This window comes from Zosterops lateralis, assembly GCF_965231275.1.
Source record: "Zosterops lateralis genome assembly, chromosome: 6".
In the NCBI taxonomy this organism is placed as follows: domain Eukaryota; kingdom Metazoa; phylum Chordata; class Aves; order Passeriformes; family Zosteropidae; genus Zosterops; species Zosterops lateralis.
In genome coordinates this window covers 21,352,176-21,367,048 of record NC_139761.1, presented here as the reverse complement: position 1 = coordinate 21,367,048, position 14,873 = coordinate 21,352,176, and the positions used below count along the sequence as shown (strand labels likewise).

The 14,873-nt window shown below is 38.6% G+C and overlaps 1 protein-coding gene across 1 annotated transcript in view; it reads left to right on the top strand.

Moving 5' to 3' along the window:
• NRXN3 (neurexin 3) overlaps positions 1 to 14,873 on the top strand; it is a gene marked incomplete at both ends in the record, with an annotated part of 894,319 nt that overhangs the window by 42,969 nt on the left and 836,477 nt on the right. The window lies entirely within an intron of this gene.

The following is a 14,873-nucleotide window of genomic DNA, read 5'->3' as shown; positions in this document are numbered from 1 at the left end:
AGGCCCAGATCAAAGATCACATTTTAGTATTTCAGCCTGCACTGAGTAACAGATCTATTAGCTGTGACAGGATGGGATAATTAGTCCCATTTTGCACTGTGAGGGTGTGGAGTAAGAAGCTGGTGAGAACAGGTAAAGCGAGGAGAATTGTGGTTCTATTTTCCTCTGACAGTGCCAGTGTCTTACTGACATGGCTGCACAGGAATTAGTAGCACTCCTGAAGGAGTGAAACTTAATGCAAGGTGTGTGCAAGTGGTACAGTAGGAAGAACCAAACCAAGTGTTTGTCCTATTGTAGGAAAAGTGTAAGTTTTGACTCTAAAACCTGGTGAGGCATTACTAGACTAGATGTATGCAAAAGCTATTTTGGCATTAAGTAAGCATGTGTCTGAGGATAGGCAGTCCAAGGAGTTAGTAAGATAGTACAGTGCCTCTGAAGGCTAAAGATTAATCAGGTGCTTGAGTAAAACAGACATAATTTCTATGTATCTCAGTGAAATGTAGAAAGACTTAAGACATAATCAGTTTTTATTCTATTTTTCAATAGAATGTCTGCTCTGAGGTCATGAAAGGTTAGTAACAATCAGAAGTGAAGTAGGGGCTTACTTATCAGTTTCTATACTGCTCATCATCCCTGCGTGGTAGGAAAGGTCGGAAAATTGGGCTCTTTATAGGTGTGTGTTCAGACCATGGTGTTTGGCATGTGGAGCATCTGACTAAACTCTAGGAAGCTTTGAGCTCCTCTGTCCCCACTTACTGTTCAAGTGAGCTCATGGCTCAGACGTCATGCTTATTGAAGGATCATCCAGCAGACAAGTCCCTTCAGCATGTCCTGGTTGCTCAGGATGCAGTTGAATATGGCAAGCTGTTTTGACAGAAGAAGTCATGTTGGAAGTGATCAGGACAGTTGATGGCCACTTTCATTCTCAATAACACTGAACATTTCTTTGTGGTAGTCTGTGATTTAGCACTGGATTATGTAAACAGTTGCACTTGGACATTTAAATTACAAGTTGCTACCCAGCTGGCTCATGAAGACTTGCATGACCTGTGTAAATCATCACCACTTTCTATGCTCCCTCATCTGGCAAAAAATGTGAAAACTATTGGCTTCTGGCAACTTTAGCCACCTTTGTTTATCTATAACACATCAGGGAATAGTGGCTTCTCCTTTCTTGCCAACAAACTCACAGATATTTCCTTTTGATAAATATTTACTCTAATAAAATATGATGGACATAAAATATGTAAATGTATATGTGTAAGTAAATATGCAATGTCAACATTATATACAAATAAATTAGCTCGGGTAGGTGAGATGTGTTTAGCAAATATATTACCATGAGATGTATTTTTTCCTGTCCTATTCTGTTGTTTTCCTTGCTGTTTTGAATTTGACGTGGATTGAGGCACATCACTGGCGTGGTATTGCATGAGCAGTTTGCATTTCTCAGTAGAAAATCAAATTAAAGCTTAACCAGGCAGCTGCTGATTGTACTGTCAGTGGTTTAAGCTTTGCTTTCTGCTTTAGTTGTGGTGTGTCTCTCATTTTTCCCTTGACATTGTTTTTTTTTTTGGGTTTCGCTGCTAGATAAATATGCTCATTTCCTTGTTTTTCTCAGTATAGCCAGTGATGTAATTTTCTGTTTTTTATGCTTCTTCCTTCTCTTCTCTTTTGCCTCCTCCGTGGTGGACACCTCTCTTGTTCCTCTTCTTAACTGGACACACGCCTTCCTGTCTGTAGGTAGAAGTAAAGGTAGAGATCACATTCTTTCTAAGACTTCATTGCTTGTAAAATGTTTGTTGATGGGCCAAGTGTATTTTTATGAATGCATTTCATATTGGAACTGAATGCTTTTATTTTTAAAAGTCTCTTAACAAACTTTTGTATTGAATTATGCAGGGAATATTTATTAAGATTAATGCTTTGAGGCCTTCCTAAGAGATGTTATTTTCTCCCTATTCACACTAAATATGGGCTGTGCAGTGTCAGGCCATCTGTATTTGGTGTTGCTGGTGTGCAAAGGGTTCGTCAGTTCAGTCAAAGAGCCATAGGCCAGTGAGCTCATCGTGCTGACCACTGGAGTGATGCCATGGTTGGTAATTTTGCTACTGGCTACATAGAAAAGGTATGAGAGACTTTTAGATAACAAGGTGTTGATGCTTGAAGCCTTCTCTGGTGTCAGTTGTACCTCCTCCATCACTGTTTTCCAATGTGGAAGATTAAAAGGTTTTGTTCTGATGAGGCTTACTCTGCTCTGCTGTTTAAAAATCTGATCTATTTATTAGTATGATTTGAACATGTTGCTTGTGTCCATGCCAGTAAGATAATGGGAATGAAAGACCTAGTTGTGCAACTATGAATCTGGGAGGGGATATGAGCTGAGAGGATTTGTTCATAGTAACTTTCCTTTGAGGCACAAGAAGTCTCTACTCAATAATTAGGGAGTATCTGTAATATCTGAATTCTGGGGAGTACGATGGCATATTAAACACCTTAGTTTGTATGACTCCATTTTCTGATGCCCAGATTTCTTCTAACAGTTTTGTATTGGTGAATTATCTGTGATGGAGTACATTATGTAATCAATATTGTTTGTTCTATTTTGAGGTTGGAAAATTACTCCAGTAATTAATTTCATAGTTTTTCTATTCCCTCCAGACTTGGACGATGGAGGGTAATACCTAAGCTGTACTCAGGGCTATCTTCTCAGCAAGAGGTGAACATCAGAACATAATAATCCCATATATACATTTTAAAAAAATATGAGAGCCTGAAGCTCTAAGAAATGTTACTGTGCCTCAACCCAGCTGCCAATAATTCAGTTTGCTGATGTATGGCTTATTGTGGTTTAAGAGTCAGTGTAGATCAGGGCAAGTCTTGTGTGATGTTAGTTCATGTTCTTGGGTGGCATTTATGCTTCAGGCCAGCCTGTGTTAGACTAAGCTGAAAGTCTTCTCCAATGCAAATCTCTTACCTGGGCTGGTAGGCATGAGGATTATAACATATAGTCAACAATTAGTTCATATGTACTGAAACTTAACTTAAATATCACTTCACTTCCCAGCTATGTGTATTTTTTAGCGCTACTTATAGCAAGTGACTTTGTCAGAGAACTGTCAGTCATGTGAAAAATAGCATTGCTTTCAGAGGGCTCAAACTGTAATTTTTACCCCACCCATGGCCTTCAGCTCACAGAGAAAGTGATGCCAGATGCCTTTAGTGTTTGCATGGACGGTTCATATTTTGTTTTGGTCGTCTTATAGTTTTTAGTAAAAACTGGGAACAGCTCTGTCTCGTGTCACGTATATAGCCAAAGGATATGACGTATTTAATTTCATAAAACTTCTTCATAGCATATAGTGGTCTGTAACCTTGCATTCATCATTTAAAGAAGTGTTGTTGTTTCCACTGCAGTAAATAGGCTTTCTCTGCATCTATCCTTTTGAAAATGTTCAGGAGATTTAATTTTTTTTTTATAAGTTCCTGAAAAGTTAAAGAAGATGAAGTGTAGATGTTCTGGAGTAATGGCTGGAGTAGTTGAGATACAGACAAGCACCTGGATATCACTTGCATTTTAACCTGATCTGAGGTTACAGGTTAAATGCATTGAGTTCTTATTTGAGGTATGGAACTGGTCATGGAGGTGAGGTAAAAATGTGATGAGCAGGGGCTTTTGTTTAGTTTGGCAAGAATTGCTGAATATGACTTCTCTTCTGGAAAGACACTGGCAATTAAGGAACAATTATATTAAGTTTCCTTCCCTAAAGCTTCCCCACAAATAAATGCTATCAAAAGAAATTATAAATATCCAACTTTCATTTGCCACTGGAGTTAATGTGTTATCACCATCTTCCATATAGTTTGTTCTCTTGAAAGTCTTTATTAAGGAAATGATTATTTGCCATTTTGTTACCTTCCATCATGTGGATTTTGTTTTACCATTGCTCTTGGTTTGGATCTGACTTCCACTGAGGCCTATCTCTGCTTTGAAAATTGTCTGTATTCCTGGTGAGAATCTGCTATTTTCAGTGAATTAAGTCCTTTGTCTTCTTGCAGGCAATAGCAAAATTCACATTGAATCCAGTGGGCCAAGAACCCAAAGAACTGAAGATGCCTTCTCTGATGCAGAGAAGGACCAGTGGGGCTGGTTTCTGGGTGTGCATAGCACACCCTGTAGCACCCATACAGTCTGCAGACTTCTAGTTCTTCTCCAGGGCACGTGGCTCTTTCCTTCCATTGGTAGTTGTATTTGGTGTGAGATACACAGCTGCCCACTCATTTTCAGTATGAAGTAGGTTTTTTCTTATTTGTCAGAGAGAAGTGGAAGAGTGGGACTGTTTAAAATGCATGTTGTGTGGACTAAAGGCTACTGTCAATTTTGCCATTTAATAATCAGCATTGACCAATTCAGTTTATCTGCTTTGGTCCTACCTGCTCTTAACTGAAGTAGGTCTTTTAAGTCTTGGAAGGTTCAGCATTGCTCTCAGAGAATGAGGTTCTTATTTCTTTGAGATGGTCAGTAAAATTGACCTGAAGGTAATGGCACAGGAAAAATGAAATAGCATTTGTGGGCTTGAATAGAAGGAAATGACCGGACCTTACTGATCAGGAATTTCAAGTTCCTTTTCACCAGCAATACCATTAGGATTTGTATTGGCTTGCTTCAGGACCAGGGCAGTGGTCATTCCCTATGCTTGGTGAGGCTGCACCCTGAGTGCTGTGTCCAGTTCTGGGCTCCTCTTTAAAAGAAAGACATTGAGGTGCTGGAGTGAGTCCAGAGAAGGGCAACGGAGCTGGTGAAGGCTTTAGAGGTCTGATGAGGAGCAGCTAGGGAGTGTTTAACCTGGAGAAAAAGACTCGGGAGACCTCATTGCTCCCTACAACTACCTGAAAGGAGGGTGTAGAAAGGTTGGAGTCAGCCTCTTTGTCCTAGAAACGAGATAGAATGAAGGGAAATGGCCTCAGGTTGCACCAGGGATAGATTTAGATTGGATTTCACAAAAAAATTCTTTATGGGGAAGAGTTCTCAAACATGGGAACAGGCTGCTCAGGGTAGGGGTTGACTTGCCAGTCTTGGGGACGTTTAAAAGATGTGTAGATGGGATGTTCATGGACACAGTGTAGTGATGGACTTGGTAGTGCTGCAGGTTCAATTTGATAACCTTAAATGGCTTTTCCAGTGTAAATGGTTCTATGGTGTAAATGAATAAGTCCAGCTGAATGGCTAAGAGTTTATGCAAATGTCAAAGTGAAACATCAGTAGCAAATCATTTGTGCTCTCTAAATGTCTAATTATACAAGAGGAAAAACATTACATTTGTCTTGACAGCCTTGGCAGTGGTTTTTAAGGTCTGGTTTGCCCTGTAAAGCATCTTAATATTTTGGGTCTTAAATGTGAATATTTTATGGTTTGGGTTTCTGCAACTAAAAATATTAATGAAAGGACCCTAAAATGTGTGGTAGTGGGTTTGTTTTCCTTTGGTGAGAAAAATATCCTGCATTATTATAAAGATGGTGACTTTCAGCTTTAACTTTACTTTTAATGACTGTTTTAAAAAAATCAAGCACTTTATTATATTTTATGATTAGCAAATACCAAATATGCAAACCCTCTTTGATAGAATCAAAGCCCCTTGAATGAAGATGTTATTCTTCTGGAATATTTTTTTTTTGTAAGTGAATTTTTGCTGCTGGTTTCATATTTTATTTATGGAAAAAAGAAATATATTGACGTGATTTGTTGAAGTCTAATTAGAGGTGGTTGTTGATGAATTTCACATGTAAAGTATTCGGTGGCATTTCTGCTAGGCATTAGTCCTATTTCTTTATATTTCAGTGGTGATAACATTTTTCTAAATTTTGGGGAACGAAGTCACTTAAATGTTCAATATCAGCTAATGCAAAAGAATAGGTGTCTTATTCTTTTTATACCTCTTTGTAATACATTTATGAATACAAACATAATAGGAAAGATCTGGTAAATTATTTTTGTGCTTATGAGCTTGTGTATATGCATAAGATATTTAATGATGTGTTAAATATTAGTTTATAGGTAATTAATTTTTTCTTACATGTTTTCTTTCTGCCTTGTTTTAAAACTGTTTCTTTCTGATGTGTGAATAAGCAGCTGATTCTTTGCTGGCTTTTATTTTTATTAAGAAGAATGATTCCTGTGAGAGTTAAAGATATTGTGGTTGTGTTGTGTGTTAACAGGAGCTAAAATATTGTCATCTTAGGCTATATTGTAGTCTTTGTTTTCAATGAATCTCAGGTTTCTCTCTGTCCAGGGAGAGTATTTAATTGATATAATTGAAAGGCTTTTTTTTCCCCCTCCCTTCCTCTATTTTCTTCATTTGAGGCATTCAGTGGTGTGTAGAGATGCAGAGGTAGCAAAACAGGCCATGTGCTTTGTAAAAGGCAGACTAATAGCACTTTTGATGGATGTCTGATTTTTGAAGTGCTGTATGTTTCATTAAAATTTACATGTAAAGTAAGGGCAAGCGCAGTGACATGAAAGCTAATGCAAGTTGCACATCTTGACATAAAAACAATCACAAGAAACGTGAGATCCCAGATGGCAGCTTGGCCTTTGCCATCCATTTAATAAGCTACTAACTGCTAATTATTGCACTGTTATGGGCAAGTTAATTTACTGTTGACTCTTAAAGAGACATTGTGCATTTTCCTGACATTTAGGTTTTTCTGTTTAGAATTGAAAGTGTTTTTTCTCTGCAGATTGAAGCCCTTCCAGTGGATGGTAACAAAGAGACAAAGAAACAGAGCAGGAAATGGAACATAATAATCTGTGGGGTTTTCTTGATAATAGTAGAATATAGGGTTGTGGGGGTTTGGGCCTTTCTAGGGCACGCGTTTTTAGCTGAAAAGAACACCAGCATATATTAAATCTAGATTTAAGTTCTGCATTTAACAGCAAATGCAGAGTTAATATTGTTGTTAAAAATAATCAGAACATCTTTCCCTCAAATAATTGAAGCTTAAGATTCTGAAAATAAGAGAAACTAGAAATATAAAATCAAAATTGCAGGTTCATTTATTTTGCCAGATTATTTGAAGGCAAAATTTCACCTCACAAATGTGAAAGCTAAAATGTCCACTGTATTTTTAAAAAAATTCTTCATTTTAATGTTACCTGATTGTCATATTACAGGGAAGGAATGTTATCTGTAAAACATAAAATTTTTTGAAGTGATTTTTTTTCTTCTTCCAGTTGAAATGGACATTCAGTAATGACACCAGTCAGAGAGAAGTTTTGATCTAAGAACCTATTTAGGAATGAAGGAACAGCTGCAGTTTAAATGGACTCTAATTCTCACAGTTAATGCTGTTTAGTGAGCGCATGATTGTCTGGGATAACGTTTGGGAGGCGTGTGCTAGGTAATAGCTTATTTCCTGGGCTTTATGGTAATGCAGCAAAGTGATGATAATGCCATCAGGAACTGAAATAGACCCTGTCACACACATCAGAGACAGTCTTGCAAAAATAGCAAACCCTGTGGAAGAGGGGAGTTTCCTGTTTTAAGGCTCCTTGTGGCCTTCTGTGCACTAGAGAGATAACGTTATGGTATTGAACACTTTAGAAAATATGTGCTGTGCAAGCTGGATCTTGCATATTAAAACTAAGAGCTTACAAACAGCAGCCTTATTTGCTGTGCTTTACCAGCTGGTAAATATTTTGACTAGAGATCAGGGAATAACACGGCATGCAAATGGTTGTAGAACTGTTACTGTGAAGAAGGTCATGTGTGTCAGTTGCTAATTCATATCTAATGGTGTGTGATTTTTCCCCACATCAGTATTGTGGGTTTTGATTCTGATTTTGGCAAAGCACATCTTCCTGTGACACCCAGAACTCTTAATTTATTTGGCTGTACTCATGTTTTCATGGAGCTAGAGCTCTTTCTCATGGTGGTTTTCATTTCCTTATTTGTTTCAAGAACCTCGATAGTTTTGTGTGCATGTATAAAATCAGTACTGATAGGTTATGAAATAAGGGAAGATAATAGAAAATACCACTGCAGAGAGCAAGGAATCAGTGTGAATACAGCCCTCACAGGCTGTGGCATATTCATTTGTTTTGAAAGCCTTTTGTTTTGAATTTTTGGTTCCTGATAACCTACCCTACAAGTTGCTGTGCTAAGTCTACTGCATTCTCTAAACAGCTGGAAAAGCCTATAGAAATTAATGGTGTTGTGTACCTGCAGGGATAAAATCCCCAAATTCTGTTATAGAAGGATTTTCTGTGAGATATTGGTCTTATACTGGATGTGCTTTTTATACTGAGAGGTTTGATGCAATGATATTAAGAGCCATATTCTTCACTGCTGTAAAAGCATTTTATTGTGGTATACCTGATACTGAAGCAGGGGAAATGCACTGATGTAAAAGAAATAGTGCAGGAAAGAATCTGACTCTAAAACTGTTCCAAAACTAACATGAAAGATTCTGGATCATTCTCACTAAATTATGGCCTTAGTGCTCTTGTTAAACACTGCAAAGCATTTAATAGAAGCGGTTCTTTACCAGCATTGCTTTGTGGGGAAAGGCTTTAAACAGAACTGGTACTTTTAGGATTTGTGTACACAGTTGTCACCATTAAAAAGTCAGTAGCATTTGCCAAGCAGTACCACACAGTGGTGCCTGAGAAATCACCTCCTCTCCTACAGTAGAGCAAGAAGATGGTATGTAATATTTGTAGGTAAGTGTTTACGATTTGATTCTGTCAATTGCATGCATTTTAATTGAGCTTTTCTGTCAAATCACAGTTTGATTGGGAACTGCTTATGGGTCAGATTAAAGCAAAACATAATTCCTTTTATTTGATCAAATTCTTTTTGTGGAAGACTTAAAAAAATTCAGTATTTGCTCTAAAATACTGTATCTTTGTGCTTTTTCATTGTTAGTAGTAGTAACAAAAATGTATAATATGTTAAAATAATTGTATTTTAAAGGAAGCTGGGATTTTATTAGGTATAGTAAATTGTATTAAGCCAGCGTTATGAAGCATACACCTTTATTCCCCTAATTACTGGTATATTAATAATGGCCAGGTTCATGATGAATGTTCTGATCACCAGCTGGGATCAGATAATTACATTTGATTATGTAAAGAGTTAGTTGCTATAAGCCTTGAAATATTAAAACTTGGCTAGAATAAATATCACTGAAGAACCTTTGTCTTTTACATGTGTATTCAGCTGCCTGTTCTGTGAGCAATTCTTGGTTCACTCAATAATGCTGGGAATCAAACTGTGAACAGTTATTTTCCAACCCTGTGAATGTTGATAAAAGGATCTTGCATAGCTGTTGGCTTGTCCTGTGAGGGGAGAGCACATTGCTGCATCGCAGCGCAGGGATTACAGGCTCTCGTTTAGCTCTGCATTAAAGATGTTGCAAGCTTTTGTAAAACCCAGGGCAGCCCCAGCATCGCTGTGCATTTGCATTTCCCAGCTCTGACAAAGGACACACATGTTTCAGGCACCAGTGCCTTGCAGGACTGGCCAAATCCATCATCCAAATAATACACTTATTTGACCATTTTCATATTTATTTTGGATAGTGTTACTCTGCAGACAGTCTCTGAGAAGTCTGTAGGTATGTGTGCAAGCTGCATTCTACATGTGTTTTTTTATCTTTCAGTCTACCAAGTTATTTTTTCCCCAGAATTTGTTCAGTTCCTGAATATCCATTGTTTTGTCTTTCCCCTGTTGTTAAACTGCTGAAGAGAAACATAAGTTTTTTACTTGTCTCATGAAGTACAGTTATAAAGAAGGCTTTATGGCATTGATCATTGGCAGTTTGAACAGAATATCATTTTTGCCACAATGTGACAGACCATTTACACCAGATTGTGGAAAAAAATTTTGCCTAAAGTTGGAAAACTGTGGATACTTCATTTCCTGCTATGCTGCACTGTACGTCCATAACAGAATGAAAGTATCATGTGGTGGATGCACTTATTGTATTATCAGGCAGAAGTATGAGAGTTCCCTTTGATTTCTCAAATGCTGATTCTTCTTCTTTTTTTTTTTTTCTTTTTTTCTTTTGGTGTTGGAAAAGAGAAGAGTGGAGAGAGAATCTGATTTTTTTTCTTTCTTTTTGTCTTGTAAGGTACTTTTATTTAAACCAGTGCAGTTTTCTTACTAATTTTCTCCTTCAGGTGTTTGCTATCAGTCTGCTGGGTTAAACTTTGTGCTATTCCATCAGGCAAGTTTGGTAAATGTTGATCAGTGCATGAAATCAGTTCTTAAATGGTTGCAAAATTGCCTTCCTTCAGACTGTTTTGATCACAAGGGCTTTCAAGTGTCAAAGTCATTTGGAGAACTAGATAGATAAAATGCATGAGCACTAAGCTTTTTCCAGGATAGAATAAATAAATGTATTTTCTACTGTGTGCTCTGCCTTTGATAGTGATTTGTTAAAAGGGAAAAAAAAGAAAGGCAATGATATTAAATATTTACAAGAGTGATTTAGTTGTGTAATCTTGTGCTATGCATCCCTGTTTAATAGTGAAATCAGCTACTGCTGAAGTAAATGCCATTAAACTGGTGGTACTGTGAAGGTCACTGCCTATACAATGTCAAAGCAATTTATGGAGAATAATGATTTTTGTCAGCTTTCCAATGTACCAATGTCCCTCCTTTTTGTCTTCCAAAAATAACTGAAAATAAATGTATTTCCGAAATAATTTTGTCTTTGACTCTTCTCCCATTTAACTGATTTTGGAGCTTGAAACCTCTTTACAAGTTTTCATATTGATGAGCTCAGTAGATAAACACTGATTCCCTTCTTTCTGGGGTTGAGCTTTTTACAGCTCTGTTTGCTGGGATTTCCACTTGGCCATTTCTCAGCAGTCCATTTTAAGAGATACTGAATTATGACCTCCACTCTTATGAGTGATTGCTTTTCTTCCCTTGTGCTATTTCCAGCCATATCTATCTGTGAATCTCGTGAAAAACATCTTTTTTTGTGTGTGTGCTGATTGTTTGTCGTCAGAAGAGCCACGTGTAGCATGTTGACAGCTCACCAACCTCCTGAACTGATAAGTGTCTTATAAATACTTGAAGTACATTCCTGCACAGCATCATGCTTAGTGAAAAGGCCTCAGAAGTGAGAGGTGTGTTCTTGGCTCTGCAGCTGACTTTGCCTGCGAATTGTTGGGGCTTTTGTGCCTTTGCAGCAATGGAGTGGGGACAAAAGCCCTTCACCACTGCACAAGGAGCTGCTGCGTTGACACTTAGAGCGTGTCCTGAAAACAATACACAGTGAGCACAAAGCATTATCATTCAGCTTCACATCCGTCCAGCAAGAAGGTTAATTATTTGTTTTCCTTGTTTTACAGTTGAATGAGCAGAAGCACAAAGAGATGGAGAGAGCTGGAGGAGAACAGGCAATAAATGCCAGAGTTCTCTTGTCCATTCCTGTTTCTCTAAGCACCAGTGCAATCTATTTTATAAACAACCAAATAACTTGCCTCCTATACCAAGGACTCTACCAATTAGATTCCACTTGCTAAAGCAATACTCTAAAAAGATTAAAACTGTATTTATCTATTGATAATCATGTACATGACCACAAAGGGAAACGACACATATTTTCTGTAAAAAAATTTCTACAGAAGGAAATTACCTATCATAATGCAAAGGTGCCCTGAGTGTGCTGTGTAAGGACTTTGTTAGGAAAGTATATATGAGCACACAGAGACAATGTGGGTTTCTCTTTGAAGACATGAAATTTAAGGGCAAGTGGAAAAGAACTAAGGCATTTAAATAGTTCAAGGAGTGGAAATGTTTTTTTCAGTGAAGAGGAGGTGCCTCAGCAGTAGAAAGAGGGAAGGGAAGCAGAAGGAAGAGTAGTGGAAACTGGAAACATACATACTGTTATTTGGGAGGAGTGTCCCAGCTGAAGTGGTGGAAGAGGAATCTGCTGTGAACACTGGTCTTCTGGACAGAATAAGATGGGAAGATATCCCTACAGATTTTTTGCTGAGTATTAGGCAACTGGGTATTACTGTTGGTAGCTTATTTTGGTATTTGATTTTTGTTTTGTCTCATTCCACAATGTGGTAGGAGAAGACTGAAGTTTTTATTTACTGAGCTTTTTATGGCTTTCTCCTCTAGGCCTATTAGCAGACCTTTCATCTGTTGTGAAAGAGGCTAGTTCAGCAGGGTGTCTGGAATGGATATATGTGTGCATGGTTAAATCAGACCTTGTGATTTCCTTTAGGCTGTTTTATCTGGTTCTTTGTCTCTTTTTATGCAAGTCTATGATTAGCATTGAGTTCTTCCCAGAATACTGGCCATTATCTCACAGGTGGAAGGATTAAGAAAGAGCAGTGGGAATTACACTGAGATTAAATAAAACTGCCTTTGGAGTGTGTCTGTAGACGTATGTTGGTTTTTTTTTTTCTTCCTAAGCAAAGAGAAAGAAGAGAAGCCAGCTCAGCCTTCAGGTCTCTCTAGGGAGGAAAGTAATACCTTTGAATATGGAAAAGTAGCATCTCAGCTTGGGAGGAGGTCATGCTGGGAAAGGAAAGGTAGTTTTAAGGCACAAGATTTACGGTCTTCAGTTCAGTTCTTGGTTGCTCTGATTTTGCTTCAGGCTGTTCTGATTGCCCACAGTGAACCTCAGCTTGTCCATGTGTGAAATGGAAGTGGTGATAAGTTTCTTGTCTTATTTTGCATGAAACTAAATTAATTACTCTGTAAGTGTACTGGGTTATTGGGTAGTAAGTACAAAAGAAAAGGATAGAATATTCTTATGCCCCACACTGTGGTCACAAATGATTTCAGATGTTTTTTAGTTATTTCTGTCTCTCTATTACTTCTCCCTCTGTGTAATGGGCAGACACAATGTTGGTAGAAGAGGAGGGCCCAGTCCCCTCTTAGGACGAAAACAGAAACTGCCCCATGGGACTGGCATGCCCAGACCCTGTAGGGGCAACACAGTTTCCAAGGCTGGGTCATGATGTACCTTACCTGCAGACTGACCTGGAGACTGGCTTTTGCTTTTACAGGGCTTGGCTAAAGTCACCCCTGATGGGAGCCTGGACTTTGGGCAGTAGCCCTATGGAAAGAGTTCCTTTAGCTCTGTTATTCACATCTTCTGACTGGCACTGCATGGGTTTACAATGCAGCACTGCCTTAAAATTCTGAGAGAAATTGTGCTATGGTGTTGAGAAAGCAAATAGTGCTGGAAAATAGGAGATCTTCAACCAGATCAGGTTTCTCAGAGCCTCATTCAGCCTGAACTTGAATGTTTCCAGGGGTGGGGCATCCACCACCTTTCTGGGCAACCTATTCCAGTGTTTCATCACCCTCCTCGTGAAAAAATTTTCCCTTATAGCTAAACTAAATCTACCCACCTTTAATTTAAAACCATAACTCCCTGTCCTGTCAATACAGGCCCTACTAAACTCTGTCCCTGAGACTAATTAGTTGCAGCTTGTTCTATTCAGAAGAACGTACTTTCCAGGAAAGAAAGGAACAGTGTTGTCTTTCTAATAGGAAGTATGTTCTCTATTTCTACATAGGGTAGTTGAAGCCAGAGACAGGCAAGTTAACATTGGTGGTGCTGGCTTCCCACCTTGGGGCTGTATCTTACCTCTGAACCTGCTGCTTGCTGTCCTGTGCAGTTTGCAGCTTTTGGAAGTCACTGCTGGCTGCTCCCCAAGCAGCAACTGTGACTGACAGATACAGTATTTCATCTTAGTGTGAGATCTTCTGCAGAGAAGTGACCCAGGCAGAGACTTTTTTGTCCTACCCTTGCAATTGCTCTTGCTTTGTGTTTCACCACTGTATGTGCTGCCCCCATTCACTCAAATATTTCAACTCTGTTCTTAGGGACCACAACAGTGGCTATGACTGTATGATCTTTACCCTTCTATGCTACATGCACCAAGAAAGAGCCAGTTAACATTTGTTGTCATGGGTTTTGTGATAAGGATCAGACATATCCTGACTTTACTCATTTTATTCTGGTTCTGAGTTGGAGCAGTTCTGCGCTTCTGTCAGTTGAGAGTCAGGCATCAGTAAGATGGGATATAAGTGGAAATGGGGAGATGATGCCCCGTTAAGCCCACACAAAGTATTTGGGTGGAGTTATTGCATGGGCATTGCTGCATGCTTTTTTGAGAGCCCTGATATTTTTTTGTTAACCCCTCACATAATTCATTTAACACTATTTTTTCTCTCTTGTAATGCTTTTATTGCCTTTGATTGGAATGTATTTGGCTCATGGGTCACCTTGGGGACAAGAACAGTGAATTCTCAGAGCTATGACCACATCGAATATGAATTTTCAGAAGTTATAAATAAAAGTTTTCCATGATAATTCCAGTATTCTCATTCAGTAGTTCCGTAACGATGATTGCCTAAGCCTCTGTCTCTTTCTATCTGGTGATCATTATTTCTCTTGTATATTTTATTCTGATTTTATTCTTAGCGTGTCAGTTTGCTTTACCTTGTTTGTATTGATGGATAGCTATGATTAAAAAATCAATTTTGTTCCAAGTATGTTTTTATCAGAATAACTGTCAGTATTTTTCCATCTATGCCAAACACGTTTTAAAGTGTCTCCTTATGTTACCATGCCTGCGTGACTAGATTTGGAGCTGTAGTACAGCTATTCTGTTTTGTCCCACAGGTCTACCACTTAAACCCTGACTCTGCCTTGCTTTGACTTGCCATGCAGCGCTGGGTTGCTCTGGTGCCCTGGTCTAGGGCACTGATGCCATCCCACTGCTCAGACTCAAAGCTAGGTTACTGCACATCACTCCTGGCCTTCAGCAAGTAGAGGGACAGTTAGCAGCACTCTGGACAGCAGAGCTGGAAACGTGATACATTGGTGGAGCT